Consider the following 22,265-nt stretch of genomic DNA (forward strand, 5'->3'; position numbering starts at 1 on the left):
TTTTTTTGTGCTGCTACAGAATTAATGGTGACTTCTCATCCAAACTAATTTAATCGTATAACTGCACCCAAGATACCCCCCATTTGGTTGGACAGATAGCTTTCCATTAATATCCATGTATTTGGTTGGATTTCACTGCCAGTCTCTGTTTCCTTTCTCTCTGTCTGAGTCTAATACACAAGAAATGCCCTGCACGTCAACACCGGGGATACTGAAATGTACTGATAGCAACAAAAATAATAACTGAGTGTTGGGAAGCATGTTTCCCGAGGTGTTTATGTGCTGTAACGTTTTTGATACATGTCTGTAATAAAATCCATTAAAAAATAATAACTATTTAACAGCCAATTTTATTCGACAATGTAAATAAAATGTTATCTGCTTTAGAGTTGTTCTGTTCTATTTTCAAAGGGCTGGTGGGAGGGGTGGGGGGGGGGGGTCGACTGGTGGGGCGGACCACACAACATTTCTCCAGCTATTTATTTAGGGACACATTATGGCCTTTGTTGTTATTTTTATATGTATGCTTTGCTTCTAAAAGTTGATCAGGACATGTATTAAATGTAAAGTGTACTGTAACTGCAAACTTCTATCAAACCTTTCCCCCCATTCATTCTGAGATAGGATTTGACCTCTAGCCAGGAAGTTGGATAAGCCAATCATAATGGTAGATTTCCTATTAGTCCGTGGTCGTGGACCACCTCGGTTGCAGTGCTGTCTGTATTGAGATAAGTGGCAAGTAATTTAAGAGGCAACAGCATCAGACCTTTGTTGGAGGCTATTGCAGGGTCAGTGTCTGTCAGCTCACAGCAGCTTTGCCGCGTGGGTGGTAAGCATAGGCCACAAAAGAAGTTATTAAACGGCAGTGACAACAGTCACTTCAAATACTGCTTCTTACTTAGCCTTATCACAGGAAGAATTAACTTTGAATGCAGTCGTAGATCCAAGCAAATTTTGGAATGATTTAAAATGATACATGTGCAGGATACTGAACAGCAAACATTGGACATGGAACCACAGCTGCATCAAAAAACAAAGAAGCCAGTCAGATTCATACCAAAACTCTTGCATTTGAAAGGAGAAAATTTAACTGGGATGTGAGGGAATCTAATGCAGATAAAACAATAAGAAAAATTTCAGCTTTAACAGGGGGAGTGATTAGGAGTAAAGGGATAAACCAAAGGTTAAAATTCCATTGAGAAGTCGAGGTTAAAATAAAAATAAGATTCAGAAAAGATGCCGATAACGTAGGGGGATTACTACAGAAGAAAATAATGAGGAATGTAAAAGCTATGGAAGGGAGGCAAATAAATCATATGAATGAAAACTCGTGCACACAGTGAAGGAAGATAGCAAATACTTTTATAAATAGAAGAGAGAGAAAATAGTCAAAGAAAAAAGACCATAATTTACTTTTTCGAGTGAAGGAATAGCAAAAGATGCTGAATAAATGTTTCACCTCCATCATTTTAGAGAAGATTAAATTGCGACTGGGAGCATTTTTAACTCCATTAGCAGCTAAAGCTGATTAAACCTACTGAAAAGATTTATTTTTGTCCCCACTTTCATAAGTGAATGCTAATAGGAATCAAAGAATAATACAGAGCAGAAAGACACCAGTCAGCCCCTTGAGTCTGCATTTGCAATATCACAAAACAGCCCAGCTTGTCATATCCCTGTACATTTTTCTCCTTCATGATCAGAAGGTTATTGGGCTGGGAGGGGGTCAGATTCTTACTTGGTCTGAGGGTTGGGGTCAGATCTAGACTTGGAATTGGGGGTTGGGGGAGGTCAAGGTTGGGCCCGAACCAGGATGGGCCTTGGGGTTGGGAGGGGGGGGGTGCAGTGTGGGGGCTCTCTCTGAGGGTCAGGAGTGTGGGTGGTGTGGAGGTTCCTTGTGAGGTTCGAGGTGGGGTTGTTTCCCATGAATGATCTTGGTCTGAGTCTTTTAAATTGATACTCTGAAGTTAGAAGTGCAGTTTTTCCTTCTAACTCTTTCAGAGTAACTATCAGGTTAAAACTGGCAGAACCATCGCTTTGTCAGATGGTTTCCAGCCCAGCGCAATTATCCAGGGGATGTTAGCCCTTCTGGACAATTTCCAGGTGAACCCATATATGGGAACTTCCAATAGGGATTCCCAAAGACATCATTGGGGAGTCCCCCAAATGCAATGCTGGGGAGCTAGGAAGTTATGGCCCATTAAAACATACATCTATATACCACTGAAAAACCAATGAATATCTTTGCTGCAAGGTTCCTGCTGAAACGTGAGGTGAATTCTGTGATGATATGTAGACAGACATGTAACTAAGGGATAATCACAACACCCAGCTGTGGCATAACCACTAGAGGCATTACACCACCCACTATATAGTTACAAGGTAGCGAGGAAGGATCTAAAGAGAGAGCTAAGACGAGCAAGGAGGGGACATGAGAAGTATTTGGCAGGAAGGATCAAGGAAAACCCAAAAGCTTTCTATAGGTATGTCAGGAATAAGCGAATGACTAGGGAAAGAGTAGGACCAGTCAAGGACAGGGATGGGAAATTGTGTGTGGAGTCTGAAGAGATAGGCGAGATACTAAATGAATATTTTTCGTCAGTATTCACTCAGGAAAAAGATAATGTTGTGGAGGAGAATGCTGAGACCCAGGCTAATAGAATAGATGGCATTGAGGTACGTAGGGAAGAGGTGTTGGCAATTCTGGACAGGCTGAAAATAGATAAGTCCCCGGGACCTGATGGGATTTATCCTAGGATTCTCTGGGAGGCCAGGGAAGAGATTGCTGGACCTTTGGCTTTGATTTTTATGTCATCATTGGCTACAGGAATAGTGCCAGAGGACTGGAGGACAGCAAATGTGGTCCCTTTGTTCAAAAAGGGGAGCAGAGACAACCCCGGCAACTATAGACCGGTGAGCCTCACGTCTGTAGTGGGTAAAGTCTTGGAGGGGATTATAAGAGACAAGATTTATAATCATCTAGATAGGAATAATATGATCAGGGATAGTCAGCATGGCTTTGTGAAGGGTAGGTCATGCCTCACAAACCTTATTGAGTTCTTTGAGAAGGTGACTGAACAGGTAAATGAGGGTAGAGCAGTTGATGTGGTGTATATGGATTTCAGCAAAGCGTTTGATAAGGTTCCCCACGGTAGGCTATTGCAGAAAATACGGAGGCTGGGGATTGAGGGTGATTTAGAGATGTGGATCAGAAATTGGCTAGCTGAAAGAAGACAGAGGGTGGTGGTTGATGGGAAATGTTCAGAATGGAGTACAGTCACAAGTGGAGTACCACAAGGATCTGTTCTGGGGCCGTTGCTGTTTGTCATTTTTATCAATGACCTAGAGGAATGCGCAGAAGGGTGGGTGAGTAAATTTGCAGACGATACTAAAGTCGGTGGTGTTGTCGATAGTGTGGAAGGCTGTAGCAGGTTACAGAGGGATATACATAAGCTGCAGAGCTGGGCTGAGAGGTGGCAAATGGAGTTTAATGTAGAGAAGTGTGAGGTGATTCACTTTGGAAGGAATAACAGGAATTCGGAATATTTGGCTAATGGTAAAGTTCTTGAAAGTGTGGATGAGCAGAGGGATCTAGGTGTCCATGTACATAGATCCCTGAAAGTTGCCACCCAGGTTGATAGGGTTGTGAAGAAGGCCTATGGAGTGTTGGCCTTTATTGGTAGAGGGATTGAGTTCCGGAGTCGGGAGGTCATGTTGCAGCTGTACAGAACTCTGGTACGGCCGCATTTGGAGTATTGCGTACAGTTCTGGTCACCGCATTATAGGAAGGACGTGGAGGCTTTGGAGCGGGTGCAGAGGAGATTTACCAGGATGTTGCCTGGTATGGAGGGAAAATCTTATGAGGAAAGGCTGATGGACTTGAGGTTGTTTTCGTTGGAGAGAAGAAGGTTAAGAGGAGACTTAATAGAGGCATACAAAATGATCAGGGGGTTGGATAGGGTGGACAGTGAGAGCCTTCTCCCGCGGATGGAAATGGCTGGCACAAGGGGACATAACTTTAAACTGAGGGGTAATAGATATAGGACAGAGGTCAGAGGTAGGTTCTTTACGCAAAGAGTAGTGAGGCCGTGGAATGCCCTACCTGCTACAGTAGTGAACTCGCCAACATTGAGGGCATTTAAAAGTTTATTGGATAAACATATGGATGATAATGGCATAGTGTAGGTTAGATGGCTTTTGTTTTGGTGCAACATCGTGGGCCGAAGGGCCTGTACTGCGCTGTATTGTTCTATGTTCTATATAACCGGAGCTCACAGAAAGAGCTCTCTCTCTCACTTCCAGCAGGAATTACAGGAGGAACATCAGTGTAGCAGGGAGATCTCAGTCCAGCCACCACGTGAAGCTTAGATACAGTTTGTACAGTTAGTAATTCTTACTTCGTTGCTAGAGATAGCTCAGTAGAGTGTCAAACTCATTTATTAGTTTTGTCGTTACTTAATAAAATCTTTCAGTTTACTTTGAAGACTCGAGTGTTCTTCAACATCGTCTACAGTTAGTAATGACATATATTACTTAAACAAAGTAATATAATAAATACTATATGCAATACTATCTATTTTCCCCTTTGCTCCCCAAGTTTTAACAGAATAAAAGCTATTAACAGCTCAATATTCCAAGATGTAAGATCTTCAGGTGAGACAGGGAAGGAGATAAAATGCAATTCTGATCAAGTAATTAATTACAGCAGTAAGGAGGGTCAACATCTTAGAAGGCTCTTCAAATGAAGCCATGTGGGTAGAACATAATAACAAAAAAAGAGCAATCACCTTATTGGGAGTGTTCTATAGGTCCCCTAACCGTATGAGAGAAATGGAAGAGCAGATATATGTGAATTTCAGAGAAGTGTAAAAGTAATAGGGTAGTGATAGTGGGGGATTTCAACTTCCCCTACATTAACTGGAGCAGTCATGGTGTAAAAAGTTTAGAGAGCACGGAATTCTTAAAATGCATCCAGGAGAACCTTTTAAGCCAGTATTTAGAGAGGGGGCAGCCCTCAACTTGATTTTAGGCAACAAAGCTGGGCAAGTGGTTGATGTATCAGTGGGGGAGCATTTTGCAGACAGTGATCATAACTTAGTTAGATTCAAGATTGTTCTGGAAAAGGACAAGGATGGGCCTGAAATCAAAGTTATAAACTGGGGGAAGACCGATATTAATAAGATTGGGGGCGAGATTCTCTGACTCCCTGCCGGGTCGGAGAATCGCCGGGGGCTGGCGTGAATCCCACCCCTGCCGGTTGCCGAATTCTCCGGCACCGGATATTTGGCGGGGGTGGGAATCGGGCCGCGCCGGTTGGCGGGCCCCCCCCCCGCCCGATTCTCCGGCCCGGATGGGCCGAAGTCCCGCCGCTAAAATGCCTGTCCCGCCGGCGTAGATTAAACCACCTACTTTACTGGCAGGACAAGGCGGCACGGGCGGGCTCTGGGGTCCTGGGGGGCGGGCGTGGCGATCTGGCCCCGGGGGGTGCCCCCACGGTGGCCTGGCCCGCGATCGAGGCCCACCGATCCGTGGGCGGGCCTGTGCCGTGGGGGCACTATTTTCCTTCCGCCTTCGCCACGGTCTCCACCATGGCGGAGGCGGAAGAGACTCCCTCCACTGCGCATGCGCGGGAATGCCATCAGCGGCCGCTGACGCTCCCGCGCATGCGCTGCCCGGAGATGTATTTCCGCGCCAGCTGGCGGGGCACCAAAGGCCTTTTCCGCCCGCTGGCGGGGCGGAAATTCGTCCGGCGACGGCCTAGCCCCTTAAGGTTGGGGCTCGGCCCCCAAAGATGCGGAGCATTCTGCACCTTTGGGGCGGCGCGATGCCCGACTACTTTGCGCCGTTTTGGGCGCCAGTCGGTGGACATCGCGCCGTTTCTGGAGAATTTCGCCCCAGATATGGTTTGGTCAGAGTGAACTGGGAGAAGACACATTTAGGTAATTCTGTGACAAAACAGTGGGATACATTCAAGAAGGAAATAGGTAGACTAATGAAAAAGGGTGGGACCAACAAATCCAGTGAACCTTGGATATCGTACTAGTTGAGGAGAAAAAGAGAGACTTATAGCAGATGTTGAAGGCTCAACACAGCAGAAGCTTTAGAGGCATAAGGAACCTGCAAAAGAGAACTTAAAAAGGAAGTTAAGAGAGAAAAAAGGGGACATGAAAGGATACTGGCAGGTAAAATAAAGGAAAATGCTCAGTTATTTCACAAGTATATTGAGGGTAAAAGGATAACTAGGGAAAGAATTGGGGCCATAAAGGACAACAGTGGTAATTTGTGCGTGGATCCAGAGGATGTAGGTAGGATTCTGAATGAATACTTTGTGTTGTTGTCCGATAGTGAAACGGCTGGTGTGGGTATAGAAATGAGGGAGAAGAACTGTGATAAAAATTAAGAAGTTAACATCAACAGAGAGGAGGTTCTGAGTGGTCTGCCATGCTTAATAGTAGACAAATTTCCAGGGGCAGATGAAATTCCAATTATATTCATTGGAGTTTAGGAAGTTAAGGGGAGATCTAATAGAAACTTACATGATAATGAATGGCTTAGATAGGGTGGACGTAGGGAAGTTGTTTCCATTAGCAGGGGAGACTAGGACCCGGGGGCACAGCCTTAGAATAAAAGGGAGTCACTTTAGAACAGAGATGAGGAGAAATTTCTTCAGCTAGAGAGTGGTGGGTCTGTGGAATTCATTGCCACAAAGGGCGGTGGAGGCTGGGACGTTGAGTGTCTTTAAGACAGAAGTTGATAAATTCTTGATTTCCTGAGGAATTAAGGGCTATGGAGAGAGAGCGGGTAAATGGAGTTGAAATCAGCCATGATTGAATGGTGGAGTGGACTCGATGGGCCGAATGGCCTTACTTCCGCTCCTATGTCTTATGGTCTTATGGTCTAAATGTATCCCAGGCTGTTGAGTTAAGCATGGGAGGAAATAGCAGGGGCGCTGGCAATAATTTTCAATTCCTCTCTGGCCACATGAAAGTTGCCGGAGGACTGGAGGATAGCCAATGTGGTACCATTATTCAAGGAGGGAGGAAGGGATAAACTAGGAAACTACAGGCCAAGTCAGTCTAACAATGGTGGTGGGGAAACTATTGGAAGCAATTCTGAGAAACAGAATTAATCTGCATTTGGAGAGACGGGAATTAATCAAGAACAGTCAGCATGGTTTTGTTAAGGGGAGGTCATGTCTGACTATCTTGATTTAATTTTTCGAAGAGGTGACCACGTGTGTAGATATGAGTAATGCATTTGATGTAGTCTACTTGGACTTCAGCAAGGCTTTTGATAAGGTCCCACATGGGAGAGTGATAGCGAAGGTAAGAGCCCATGGGATCCAAGGAAATTTGGCAAGTTGGATCCAGAATTGACTGAGTGGCAGGAAGCAGAAGGTGATGGCCGAGGAGTGTTTTTCTGACTGAGTCTTGTGTCCAATGGGGTCCTGCAGGGATCAGTGTTGGGGCCCTTGCTTTTTTGGTTTTGTTACAATACCATAGGCTAGTGCACAGTCAATTCCAGCCCCACATACCCTGGAGTCACAAGTGAATCAACCAATAGTTCTTATAAAAATGGCCAAAGTGTTTGGCCCTTGGCTGCCCAATAATTACAATCACCAGGTTTGTAAGTTTAAACACAATTACTGTTTATTTATAACAAGGATATCATGAAATATGCAGTAAATACAACTTGTTAATGACAAGCTAATACCTACTACCCACTGTAACTGTCCCACCCTCTACCCACACACACAAAACAGACCAACATAGAGGGATGGAAAGGGATTAAAATAAAGATGAAGGTTAAAAGATAAGAGTCTTTGCTTCAGATGGTAGTTCTTTTGCACACTTTCTTCACAGCAAGCGTGCTGATTGAAGTCTCTTGTTTACAGCCGGTAATGATCTTCTTTGTGGAGTCATTCATTCAGGGTCCCTGTAGTTTGTAAAAATGCAGTACTTACAGGCAGCAGGCTTTCTGGAGAGACACTTTAGTTCTCATCGAACTGGGCCTTCATCACAAGGTTCGCATTCAAACCTCGATCTTTCTGGTGAGAGAGTTGATCGGTTCCACGCAGACACAGGGAGAAAGTGCAAACTATCCACACAATCACCCAAGGCTGGAATTGAACCTGGGTCTCTGGCACTGTGAGGCAGCAGTGCTAACCACTGTGCCACCGTGCCATCCAAACACCATGGCCGGGGTTCTCCGACCCAGCGATCGCGCCACACCGCTCCAACGCCGGCCCGCCGATTCTCCGGCGCCGATTCTCGGGCAGCCTGAGGATCATCGCCGCGCCGGTCGGGGGCCGTTGAAAGCGCCCCACCCCTCCCCGATTCTCCATGCCTCGATGGGCCAAGTGCCCGCTTAGTTCAGCCAAGTCCCACCGGCATGTGTTACGTATGGTCCCACCTGGCGGGACCTCGGAGTCCTGGCTGCGGGGGCCGTCTTGATGGGGGGGCGCGGGGGGGGGTGGGGATCAGACTCCGGGGGCGTCTCCACGGTGGCCTGGCCTGCAATCGGGGCCTACCAATCGGCGGGCGGGCTAGTTCTGTAGGGGGCCTATGTTCCTCCACGCCAGGCCCCTGTAGGACCCCGTCATATTGCCCGGGGGCCGGCACGGATTTGCGCCGGCCGTGGCGTGCATGCCGTCTTCCGAGCGCCGGAGCAGCGGACACCACTCCGGCGGCGTACTAGCCCCGAAGAAGGTGTGCATACCCAGGCCTGGTGGCCCGTTGATGCTGGAGTGGCTCATGCCGCTTTTAAAAAAATATATATATTTATTAAAGTTTTTTAACAACACAATTTTTTCCCCTTACAAACAATAACCCCCCCCCCCCGTAACAAAATAACACAAAATCGCACTGAGCAAGATATATACATGGCAAAATGGTATATTTACATAGCTTTATACACTGGCTCTCTCCCGCACGTGCCAGTTTCCCCCACCCTCCATGTTATCTCCTGCTCATCCATCCCCTCAAACAATCTCTCGTTCCCCCCCCCCCCCCCCCCCCCCCCCAGGGTTGCTGCTGCTGCTGACCGACCTTCCTCTAACGCTCCGCGAGGTAGTCTAGGAACGGTTGCCACCGCCCGTAGAACCCCTGTGCAGGCCCTCTCAAGGCGAACTTAATCCTCTCCAACTTTATGAACCCAGCCATATCATTTATCCAGGCCTCCAGGCTGGGGGGCTTCGCCTCCTTCCACATTAGCAAGATCCTTTGCCGGGCTACTAGGGACGCAAAGGCCAGAATGCCGGCCTCTTTCGCCTCCTGCACTCCCGGTTCGTCCGCTACTCCAAATATAGCTAGCCCCCAGCTTGGCTTGACCCGGACTTTCACCACCTGAGATATTGCTCCCGCCACTCCTCTCCAGAACCCCTCCAGTGCCGAGCATGACCAAAACATATGGACATGGTTCGCCGGGCTCTCTGGGCACCTTCCACATCTGTCCTCTACCCCAAAGAACCTACTCAACCTCGCCCCCGTCAAGTGCGCTCTGTGGACCACCTTAAATTGTATCAGGCTGAGCCTGGCACACGAGGAGGAGGAATTAACCCTACCTAGGGCATCAGCCCACAAACCTTCCTCGATCTCTTCCCCCAGCTCCTCCTCCCATTTACCTTTCAACTCTTCTACTAGCGTTTCCCGCTCTTCTTTCATCTCTTGGTGTATTTCCGACACCTTGCCCTCCCCGACATATACCCCCGAGATCACCCTATCTTGAACTTCTTGTGCCTGGAGCAACGGAAATTCCCTCACCTGTCGCCTCACAAAAGCCCTCACCTGCATATATCTAAAGGCATTTCCCAGGGGTAACTCAAACTTCTCCTCCAGTGCCCCTAGGCGCGCAAATGTCCCGTCAATGGACAGGTCCCCCATTCTTCTAATCCCTGCCCGATGCCAGCCTTGGAACCCCCCGTCCATCTTCCCCGGGACAATCCGGTGGTTACCCCTGATCGGGGACCACACCGATGCTCCCATTGCACCCGGGTGCCGTCTCCACTGGCCCCAGATCCTTAGCGTTGCCGCCACCACCGGGCTCGTGGTATACTTTGTCGGCGGGAGCGGCAGCGGTGCCGTCACCAACGCCCCCAGGCTCGTTCCTTTACAGGACGCCGTCTCCATCCTCTTCCATGCCGCCCCCTCTCCCTCCATAACCCACTTGCGGATCATCGCCACATTTGCTGCCCAGTAGTAGCTCCCCAGGTTTGGCAGCGCCAACCCTCCTCGGTCCCTACTGCGTTCCAGGAACCCTCTCCTTACTCTCGGGGTCTTATTCGCCCACACAAACCCCATAGTACTCCTGCCTACTCTCTTAAAAAAGGCCTTAGTGACCACGATGGGAAGGCACTGAAACACAAACAGAAACCTCGGAAGGACCACCATTTTGACCGACTGCACTCTACCCGCCAGCGAGAGCGGTAACATGTCCCATCTTCTGAAGTCCTCCTCCATTTGCTCCACCAACCTCGTCAGATTCAGTTTATGTAGGGTCCCCCAACTCCTGGCTATCTGGATCCCCAGATACCGAAAGCTCCCCTCCGCCCTCCTCAGCGGTAGGTCCCCTATCCCTCTTTCTTGGTCCCCCGCCTGTAATACAAAGAGCTCACTCTTCCCTACATTGAGCTTATAGCCCGAAAACTCCCCAAACTCCCTTAGAGTCTGCATGACCTCCACCATCCCCTCCATTGGATCCGCCACGTACAGCAACAGGTCATCCGCATATAGCGACACCCGATGCTCTTCTCCCCCTCGGACCACCCCCCTCCATTTATTAGACTCCCTCAATGACATGGCCAATGGTTCGATCGCCAATGCGAACAACAGGGGGGACAGGGGGCACCCCTGCCTCGTCCCTCGGTACAGTCGAAAGTACTCCGACCTCTGCCGGTTCGTCACTACACTCGCCATCGGGGCTCTGTAAAGGAGCTTAACCCAATTGATAAACCCTACCCCGAACCCAAACCTACGCAGCACCTCCCAGAGGTACTCCAACTCTACTCGGTCAAAGGCCTTCTCCGCGTCCATAGCTGCCACTATCTCCGCCTCTCCCTCCTCCGATGGCATCATTATCACGTTTAAGAGCCGCCGCACATTGGTGTTTAGTTGCCTGCCCTTTACAAATCCCGTCTGGTACTCGTGGATTACCCCTGGGACACAGTCCTCGATCCTCGTGGCCAGCACCTTTGCCAGCAACTTTGCATCCACATTGAGGAGTGAGATCGGCTTGTACAATCCACATTGCAGTGGGTCCTTGTCCCGCTTTAGGATCAAATAAATTGTCGCTTCCGACATTGTCGGGGGCAGGATCCCCTCCTCTCTTGCCTCATTAAAGGTCCTCACCAGTAGCGGGGCCAACAGGTCTGTGTACTTCCTGTAGAACTCCACCGGGAATCCATCCGGTCCCGGGGCCTTCCCCGCCTGCATGCTCCCCAAACCCTTGCTCAGCTCCTCCAACCCAATTGGTGCCCCCAAACCAGCCACCTCTTGCTCCTCCACCCTCGGGAATCTCAGCTGATCTAGGAATCGTCTCATTCCCTCTTCCCCCGCTGGGGGCTGGGATCTGTACAGCTCTTCATAAAAGGCCTTGAATACCTCGTTTATTTTCGTCGCACTCCGAACCATGGCTCCCCTTCCATCTTTGACTCCCCCTATTTCCCTCGCTGCCATCCTCTTACGGAGCTGGTGTGCCAGCATCCGACTAGCCTTTTCCCCATACTCGTAGGTCGCCCCCTGCGCTTTCCTCCACTGTGCCTCCGCCTTCCCTGTGGTCAACAGGTCAAACTCCGTCTGGAGCCGTCGTCTTTCCCCAAGTAATCTTTCCTCCGGGGCCTCTGCGTATCTCCTGTCCACTCTCAAAATCTCCCCCACTAACCTCTCCCTTTCCATACCGTCTGTCTTCTCCCCATGAGCCCTAATGGAAATTAGCTCTCCCCTGATCACCGCCTTCAACGCCTCCCATACCATCCCCACCCGCACCTCCCCGTTGTCATTGGCCTCCAAGTACCTTTCGATACACCCCCTCACCTTCCCACACACCACCTCGTCCGCCAGCAGTCCCACATCCAGCCGCCACAACGGGCGTTGGTCCCTCTCCTCTCCCAGCTCCAGTTCCACCCAGTGCGGGGCATGGTCCGAAACGGCTATAGCCGAATACTCCGTCCCCTCCACCCTCGGGATGAGCGCCCTACCCAGAACAAAGAAATCTATCCGGGAGTAGACTTTGTGTACATGGGAGAAGAAAGAAAATTGCCTGGCCTGCGGCCTTGCAAACCGCCATGGGTCCACTCCCCCCATCTTATCCATAAACCCCCTAAGTACCTTGGCCGCCGCCGGCCTCTTTCCAGTCCTTGATTTGGAGCGGTCCAGTGCTGGATCCAACACTGTATTGAAGTCCCCTCCCATTATCAGGCCTCCTATCTCCAGGTCCGGAATGCGCCCCAACATGCGCTTCATGAATCCTGCATCATCCCAGTTCGGGGCGTATACGTTTACCAACACCACCCACGTCCCTTGCAGCCTACTGCTCACCATTACATATCGCCCTCCATTGTCCGCTACAATAGTCTTGGCCTCGAATGACACCCGCTTTCCCACCAATATTGCCACCCCTCTATTCTTCGCGTCCAGTCCCGAGTGGAATACCTGTCCTACCCATCCCTTTCTTAGCCTGACCTGGTCCGCCACCTTCAGGTGTGTCTCTTGGAGCATGGCCACGTCCGCCTTCAGTCCCTTTAAGTGCGCAAACACTCGAGCCCTCTTCACCGGCCCATTCAGGCCCCTCACATTCCACGTTATCAGCCGGATTGGAGGGGCTCTCACCCCCCCCACACCTCGCCGACTAGCCATCTCCTTTTCTGGGCGAGTCCCGTGTCCACGCCTCCCTCACCCTCCAGTCCCCCAGAGGGGGGACCCCCGTCCCGACCACCTCTTCTGTGTCCCATTCCCTTTCGGCCAGTGCAGCAGCAACCCTTTTCCACCCCCCCCTCTTCCCCCCCCCTCCCCTCCCCCCGCTAGACCCCTGTCTAGCTTTTTGCTCCCCCCATGTCACTCCCGTAAGTCAGCTGACGCCTGCTGACCCCGGCTTCACCCGCCGTCCCATTGACATCCCCGCGTGGGAGTCTCCCAATCCATATGCATTCCTTCATTCCCCTCCCCGCCTTTCCAAAGCCCGCTCCGCCCCCTCTGGCGCAGCTCCTGTTGCAGCCTTGTCTCTCTCCCCCAGCCCATGTAACATTTCCTGCACGTGATTGACCCCCTATATACAACAACCATCACACATCAAACCCCAAAACATCCCCCCACCCTCACAAACCCTCAGTTAGAGTCCAACTTTTCGGCTTGTACAAAGGTCCACGCCTCTTCAGGCATTTCAAAGTAATAGTGTTGGCCCTTGTATGTGATCCACAGTCGCGCTGGCTGCAGCATTCCGAATTTCACTTCTTTCCGGTACAGCGCCGCTTTGGCCCGGTTGAAACCTGCTCTCCGCTTTGCAACCTCCGTGCTCCAGTCCGGGTATATTCGGATCTCTGCATTGTCCCACTTACTGCTCCGCTCCTTCTTGGCCCATCTCAGGAGCCACTCTCTGTCCGTGAACCGGTGGAACCTCACCACCATCACCCTTGGCGGCTCATTTGCCTGGGCCTTCTTCGCCAGCACCCGATGTGCCCCGTCCAACTCCAGCGGCCTCGAAGGGGCCTTCATGCCCATCATCGCCTCGAGCATCGTGCTCGCGTATGCCCCGGCATCAGCCCCCTCCACTCCCTCAGGGAGACCCAGGATTCGCAGATTCTTTCTCCTCGACCTGTTCTCCAGGTCTTCGAGTCTTCCCGCCCACCTCTTGTGTAGCGCCTCATTCTGCTCCACTCTCACCGCCAGGCCCACGAGCTCGTCCTCGTTCTGACTGACTCTTTTCTGTACCTCCTGGATCTTAGCTTCGTGGGCCTTCCGGGTGATCCCGAGTCCTTCAATTGCCGAAAGCATAGGCGTCAACATCTCCTTGCGCATCTCCTCGCGCTGCTCCTCGAAGCAGCGCTTGATGAACTCCTGCAGCTCCCCTTTGTCCCTGGCCGCCGCCATTTTGTTTTCTTTCCCTCGCTTCTCCCGTTGCTCCAGTGCCGCTCCTTTGGCCGTTACACTTCTGGTCCGTTTCATAGAAGTTGGAGGGGGACCTCTCTCTTCCCTTCCCCACGGGCTGCGTCAAAAACAAGTTCCGTTGGGGCTCCTCTAACGAGCCCGAAAGTCCGTGGTAGCGGGAGCTGCCGAATCGTGCGGCTTAGCTCCGCATAGCCGCAACCGGAAGCCGAGAGGGAATCCTTTTGGCAGTGTTCACTTCACCAGTCTGCCCCAAAAAATCTATGGAAACTCCTGAAAAAGGTCTGAGAGTCAGTTCCAGACGGGAGCTGCCGAATGCGCGACCTACTCCTCCATGGCCGCCACCGGAAGCCTCGTCCCTGCTTCTTCAATGGCCTTGGTAGATCTTTTCACAGTTGTTCCCTCTGCTGCTAGAATTCCCCTTTGATAGAGTCAAGTCAGATTGCAGCTTTAAGCTTGCCCTTCCCCCGCCTGCATGCTGGAAGAGGCCTTTGTCTATTGCTGCAGCTCAAGCCAAATCTTTTACTGTTTCTGCCGGGTCTGGTAGCCAAAAGACATAACATTCCTGGGGGACACTGTCAGGGGAATGCTGCAGTCTTCTTCCCACACCGGGAAATGTCAAACAAATGCCGTGGGGGCCCTGTAAAAGAGCCCAAAAGTCAGTTCCAAGCGGGAGCTGCCGAATATGCGACCTAGCTCTGCATAGCCGCACCCGGAAGTCGGCTCACGCCGCTTTTGACGCCGCATCAGAACTTGGCCGCGGGATCGGAGAATCCCAGTTTCTGAACTGGCAAAGACTGGATAAATCTATGTACAGGAACCAATCAACACTTCCTCCTAAAAGGCTTTATTAGGAGAGGCACAGAGTTTAAGAGCAGGAGGTTATGCTAGAACTGTATAAACTGTTGATTAAGCCACAGCTAGAGAATTGTGTGCAGGTCTGGAATCCACATTATAGGAGGGATGTGATAGCACTGGAAAGGGTGCAGAGGAGATTTGCCAGGATGATGCCCGGGCTGGAGAGTTTTAGCTATGAAGAGAGATTGGATAGATTGGGGTTGTTTTCCTTGGAGCAGAGGAGACTGAGGGGGACATGATTGAGATGTATTCAGTTATGAAGGGCAATGATAGAGTAGTCAGGAAGAAGCTTTTCCATTTGGTGGAAGGATCAATGACCAGGGGGCATAATTTTAAGGTAAAGGGCAGGAAGCTTAGAGGGGATGTGAGGAAAAACGTTTTTACCCAGAGGGTGGTGGGAGTCTGGAACTTGCTGCCTGAAAAGATGGTGGAGGCAGAGACCCTCATAACATTTAAGAAGTATTTAGATGTGCATTTGCGATGCCAAGGCATACAAGGCTATGGGCCAAGTACTGGAGAATGTATTTGAATTCTTAGGTGGCTGTTTATGACTCAGACGTGATGGGCTGAAGAGCCTTTTTTGTGCTGTAGACCTCGATGACTCAATGACTAACACAAGAATGGGAGTAAGTCAATCAGTTAATAGAGCTGGATTTGACATTATGTAAGCAGTTCTAACTATCCATATTTATATTTATCTTTTTTATTCACCTCAATTGGCCCTATGACCCTCCAGGGCAGTGTGTTCTACATTTGCACAACTTTAACCAAACCACCGCTCCCAAATAATGCAGCCTGTGCGATTGTAAATGGAGAAGGCACTTTGGTATGTCCCATGGTATTATGTAAAGAGACTTTCTTTCATCTCCCTATTAAATTATATCTGCTGGCTTGAAAATCTCATTAGTAGGGATTAAAGTTTAAATTATGGGCAGGTACAGGACCAAGCACCTAGTTTAATTGCTTGGTACGAAGTCCCAGAGCCTTGGCTTAAAATATTAGAGTAGAAATAAATTTTACCAGGATACATTTACAGCTAATGGTGACATGCTTTTCTCAATTGGTTTATAATAAAGTATGTCTCACAGCGCTAATGAGTGACAAATGTAAGCATTTAGTCCATCTGTCATGACGTTCAAAAAGACAGGGTATTTTGAACTGAGGGGCATCAGCCTGGGTAAGATAGTGTAACAAGTAATCGGGCAAGTAAGCCAGTAGTCATATGTTAAAATCCTACCATAGCAAATTGTGAAATTGAATTGAATAGATTTGGTTATGTTTTGAGCTGGTACCAGGGGGAAAATGACTGTAAAAATTGCTGGATTGCTAGTTCTTGAGGAAAGGGAACCTGGAATTTCCACATGGTCTGGCCCAGATGTGATGCCAATATCACACTGTAGTATATGATTATTCTTGGGGCAGCACAGTGGTTAGCACTGTTGCCTCATGATGCCGAGGACCCGGGTTCGATCCTGGCCCTGGGTCACTGTGTGGAGGTGTCACATTCTCCTCGTGTCTGTGTGGGTCTCACCCCCACAACCCAAAAAGATGTGCAGGGTAGGTAAATTGGCCATGCTAAATTGCCCCTTAATTGGGAAACAAAATGGGTACTGTAAAACATTTTTCAATAAAGATTATTCTTAATACTCTTTGAAGTGGACCAGCAAACTACCTGTCATAAAATCCACTCATGTATATAATGAGATGCAGACAGGCAGTGATTGACACACAGGGGGCGACATTCTCCGACCCCCCGCCGGGTCGGCGAATCGCCGGGGGCTGGCGTGAATCCCTCCGCCGAAGTCTCCGGCACCGGATATTCGGCGGGGGTGGGAATCACGTCGCGCCGGTTGGCGGGCCCCCCAGCTCGATTCTCCGGCCCGGATTGGCTGAAGTCCCGCCGATAAATTGCCTGTCCCGCCGGCATAAATTAAACCACCTACCTTACCGGCGGGACAAGGCGGCGTGGGCGGGCTCCGGGGTCCTGGGGGGGGAGCGGGGCGATCTGGCCCCGGGGGATGCCCCCACGGTTGCCTGGCCCGCGATCGGGGCCCACCGATCCGCGGGCGGGCCTGTGCCATGGGGGCACTCTTTCCCTTCCGCCTCCACCACGGTCTCCACCATGGCGGAGGTGGAAGAGACTCCCTCCACTGCGCATGCGTGGGAAACTGTCAGCGGCCGCTGACGCTCCCGCGCATGCGCCGCCCGGAGATGTCATTTCCGCGCCAGCTGGCGGGGCAACAAAGGCCGTTTCCGCCAGCTGGCGGGGCGGAAATTCGTCCGGCGCGGGTCTAGCCCCTCAACGTTGGGGCTCGGCCCCCAAAGATGCGAAGCATTCCGCACCTTTGGGGCGGCACGATGCCCGTCTGATTGGCGCCGTTTTGGGCGCCAGTTGGCGGACATCGCGCTGTTTCCGGAGAATTTTGCCCTGGATAACCAATGAACACACACGACACCTAACAACCAATCACCAGACAGGACACCACCACTATAAAGCGCACAGGGCATTAAGATGCTCTCTCTCGGCGACTTCCGGGTGCGGCGATGACCAGCTGAGTCGCACGTTTCGGCAGCTCCCGGTGAAACAGACTTTTGGGCTCTTGATAGGAGCCCCAACGGCAATTTTGACGGCTAAAAACACTGTGCGGTAAACCAGAAGGGAATCCCCCCTGGATACGGATGAAAAAAGGAGGAGAAAGTGGCCGGATTGCAGTGGATCCTTTAGAACAGCGGCAAGGAAGGCAAGCAAAAACCAAGATGGCGTCGGAAGGTGGCAGTTTAACATGGGGCCCTGAACAACAAGAGTTCTTGAAATGCTGTGTGGAAGAGCTCAAAAAGGAAATGAAGAAAGAGCTGTTGGCCCCGATACTACAGGCGATCGAAGGGCTAAAGGAGGAACAAAAGACCCAGGAGCGGGAGCTTCGGGTCGTGAAGGCAAAGGCAGCCGAGAATGAGGACGACATACAGGGCCTGGTGGTGAAGACGGAGACGCATGAGGCACATCAGAAACGATGTGTGGAAAGGTTGGAGGCACTGGAGAACAACGCAAGGAGGAACAACCTGAGGATTCTTGGTCTTCCTGAAGGTGCGGAGGGAGCGGACGTCAGGGCATATGTGAGCACGATGTTGCACTCGTTAATGGGAGCGGAGGCCCCGGCGGGTCCGTTGGAGGTGGAGGGAGCATACCGAGTGATGGCACGAGGACCGAGAGCAGGAGAAATTCCCAGAGCCATAGTGGTGAGATTCCTCCGTTTTAAGGGTAGAGAAATGGTCCTTAGATGGGCGAAGAAAACTCGGAGCAGTAAATGGGAGAACGCGGTGATCCGCGTTTATCAAGACTGGCGTGCGGAGGTGGCGAGAAGGAGGGCGAGCTTTAATCGGGCCAAGGCGGTGCTTCATAAAAAGAAGATAAAATTTGGAATGCTGCAACCGGCAAGACTGTGGGTCACATATCGAGGGAGGCACCACTACTTTGAGACGGCGGATGAAGCGTGGACTTTTATTGTGGAAGAAAAACTGGAATGAGCGGGTTATTAAAAAGAACGTTTGAACAAAGTGGTGGGGGCGAATGTGGGGGGCGAAGAGGGGGGTTAAAAAGGGGGGAAAGAGGAGTTTTATGTACTAATCCTGCGATGTGGTAACTTTTCTCTCTTCCACAGGTGGTGATGGGGGGAGGAGGGGAGGTGGAGGAGATGGGGCGTTGGCCATTGGGGGCGGGGCCAAGGGAGAAGCGCGGGCTTGGTTCCCGCGCTATGATAATCATGGTGGGAATAGAGAAGCAGGAAGGAGGGGGCGTCGCACAGTGCGAGCCGAGGTCACGGGGGGAAGCCGAGGTTGGCCAGAGTTTGCTGACTTCTGGGAGCAACATGGGGGGAGTAATTACGCTAGCGGGGAATCTAGCGGGGGGGGGTGGGAGGGGGGAATTACTGGGTTGCTGCTGCTGGGGAGAGGGGGGAGCTGGTATGGGAGGGGATGGGCGGGGGGGCACCGCCTGGGGGAGATACAGCTGCGTGGGAACTGGGTGAGGAGCTGGAAAAAGGGGATGGCTAATCGACAAGGGGGGGGGGGGTTAGGAAGCCCCCCAACCCGGCTGATCACGTGGAACGTGAGAGGGCTGAACGGGCCGATAAAGAGGGCACGGGTACTCGCACACCTTAAGAAACTTAAGGCAGATGTGGTTATGTTACAGGAAACGCACCTGAAACTGATAGACCAGGTTAGGCTACGCAAAGGATGGGTGGGGCAGGTGTTCCATTCGGGGCTAGATGCGAAAAACGGGGGGGTGGCTATATTAGTGGGGAAGCGGGTAATGTTCGAGGCAAAGACTATAGTGGCGGATAACGGGGGCAGATACGTGATGGTGAGTGGCAAACTACAGGGGGATTCTTACAGCGTAGCAGGGAAAGGCAGGGGCTGGCACTACCGAGCCTAAGTGAGTATTATTGGGCTGCTAATATTTCAATGGTGAGTAAGTGGATGGGAGAGGAGGAGGGAGCGGCGTGGAAGAGATTAGAGAGGGCGTCCTGTAGGGGGACTAGCCTACAGGCTATGGTGACAGCCCCATTGCCGTTCTCACCGAGGAACTACACCACAAGCCCGGTGGTGGTGGCTACACTGAAGATTTGGGGACAGTGGAGACGGCATAGGGGAAAGACTGGAGCCTTGGGGGGGTCCCCGATAAGAAACAACCATAGGTTTGCCCCGGGGTGCATGGATGGGGGATATGGAATGTGGCAAAGAGCAGGAATAACGCAACTGAAAGATCTGTTTGTGGATGGGAAGTTCGCGAGTCTGGGAGCGCTGACCGAGAAATATGGGTTGCCCCAAGGGAATGCATTCAGGTATATACAACTGAGGGCTTTTGCGAGGCAACAGGTGAGGGAATTCCCGCAGCTCCCGACACAAGAGGTGCAGGACAGAGTGATCGCAAAGATATGGGTGGGGGATGGTAAGGTGTCAGATATATATAGGGAAATGAGGGACGAAGGGGAGACTATGGTAGATGAACTAAAAGGGAAATGGGAAGAAGAGCTGGGGGAGGAGATCGAGGAGGGGCTGTGGGCAGATGCCCTAAGCAGGGTAAACTCGTCGTCCTCGTGTGCCAGGCTAAGCCTGATTCAGTTTAAGGTATTACACAGGGCGCATATGACTGGAGCACGGCTCAGTAAATTTTTTGGGGTGGAGGATAGGTGTGCGAGGTGCTCGAGAAGCCCAGCGAATCATACCCATATGTTTTGGTCATGCCCGGCACTACAGGGGTTTTGGATGGGGGTGACAAAGGTGCTTTCAAAAGTAGTGGAGGTCCGGGTCGAACCAAGCTGGGGGTTGGCTATATTTGAGGTTGCACAAGAGCCGGGAGTGCAGGAGGCGAGAGAGGCCGATGTTTTGGCCTTTGCGTCCCTAGTAGCCCGGCGCAGAATATTGTTAATGTGGAAAGAAGCCAAGCCCCCGGGGGTGGAGACCTGGATAAATGACATGGCAGGGTTTATAAAGCTAAAGCGGATTAAGTTCGTTCTAAGGGGGTCGGCTCAAGGGTTCACCAGGCGGTGGCAACCGTTCGTCGAATACCTCGCAGAAAGATAGATGGAATGGAAAAAAGAAGGCAGCAGCAGCAGCCCAGGATCGGGGAGGGGGGGGGGGGGGGGGGAGGAGGAACCAGAAGGACTCTCAGGGTTGTTAATATATACTGTATAATATGTATAGGTCGTTGCGACAGATAATTATATATTGGACTGTTAAATTATATTTTTGGAGAGTGTTACTTGTGATAAGGCAGTTGCCAATTAGGGTTAGTTTTCATTTTTATTATTTATTCATTTTTTGTTTATAAAATAGGTCATTGTTATTTGTGTTGTTATAATATTGTGTAAAGGATGCACAATGTACTGTGTTGGTTGACCAAAAATTTTCAATAAAATATTTATTTAAAAAAAAAGATGCTCTCTCTCTCTACAGGACACAGCTACTGAGATAGTAAGAGTGCACAAGCCAGTGAGCACTATCACCATGAGGTAGAGAGTTAGTCTGGTCAAGCCAGTAGGAGGTTATCAGTTAGATTGATAGAGTGTCAACTCACAGCAGACTATGTACAGCAATCAGGAAGTTCAATAAAACAGTGCTGGACCATCTCCTGTGTCAGAAGCCTGTTTCTAGTTTCACTGCATCCAGTTGCAGTCAACATTGAACCAACTTACTTAACACATCACTACCCTGTTGTAAAACAATCACTGTAAAATAAAATCCCCACAGATTCAAGATTCCTTGTAGGATACAAGCACATCGGCCAAACTCTAGTCTAGAACTGAGGAAGAGCTACATTGTATTGTCAGAGGTTGAATCCTACCTGATCCAGTGATTTAGATCCTTTGCACTATTCACCTGGCAACTAACAGCATCAGAAACAGATTATCTGGTCATTCAGCTCGTTGCTATTTGTCGGAACATGCTGTACACAATATACCTGCTGTGTTTTCCTAATAATCACTGCATTTCAAAATAGTGCAATGCATGTCAAGCTATGATTTGCATCCGAGAGACATGGTGAGATTTTTATAAATGCAAGTCTTTTCTTTTGGTGGAGTGAGTCATTCAACTTTTTAAATATACTGCTTGCAAGAATCTATCTTTCTCCAGTAAATTCTATTTTCATAGTACTAATAGCTCTTTCATGCTGATATAATTTTCTTTAAATTGCCCTTTAGTTATGCAAAGTTCCACTACTTGCTTTGAATGTGCATTTGATAGTAATGAGAGTTATCAAGTGATTCTTAAGTGTAGAAAGATGCACAGCCTGATACTACAATAATCCCAATGGTTAATTCAGATTCAGAAAATAATTGTATCATCGTACTTGATGCAGAAGAGGATTGACCTTGTGCGACTGAACTGCTAAAGCTAACATCTGTGGCACAACATTCTAAAATTATTTTATTTCTGGGTAGTTCTGGGAGTGGAATGATTCGTGACATGAGGTTAGTTAACTAATGAGTTTAATTGGCTTTCATGGCAGGCCATTTCTGAATTCAGCCTGCAGTTAGGCAGTTTTTGATCTCCGAACCTGGCAATCAAACTTGATGCCAAAAATTTCTGGTACTGGCAAGAGCGACACCAGCCCACCAAAAACTCAGCATATATATGCCCTTTCCCCCACAAACCCGGACAACAGATATGTTGTGTTGGGTGTTCCGCTATACAAATGAACCTACACGGTTGTAGATGGTACAACTCTGTTTTATTATTCTTGATAACATCTACTGTATACTTCTGGCTGTGGTTTGTACTTTACCAGTTAACCTGTGGACCCAGCCCTTG

Source organism: Scyliorhinus torazame, chromosome 12 (assembly GCF_047496885.1).
Source record: "Scyliorhinus torazame isolate Kashiwa2021f chromosome 12, sScyTor2.1, whole genome shotgun sequence".
Classification (NCBI taxonomy): Eukaryota; Metazoa; Chordata; class Chondrichthyes; order Carcharhiniformes; family Scyliorhinidae; genus Scyliorhinus; species Scyliorhinus torazame.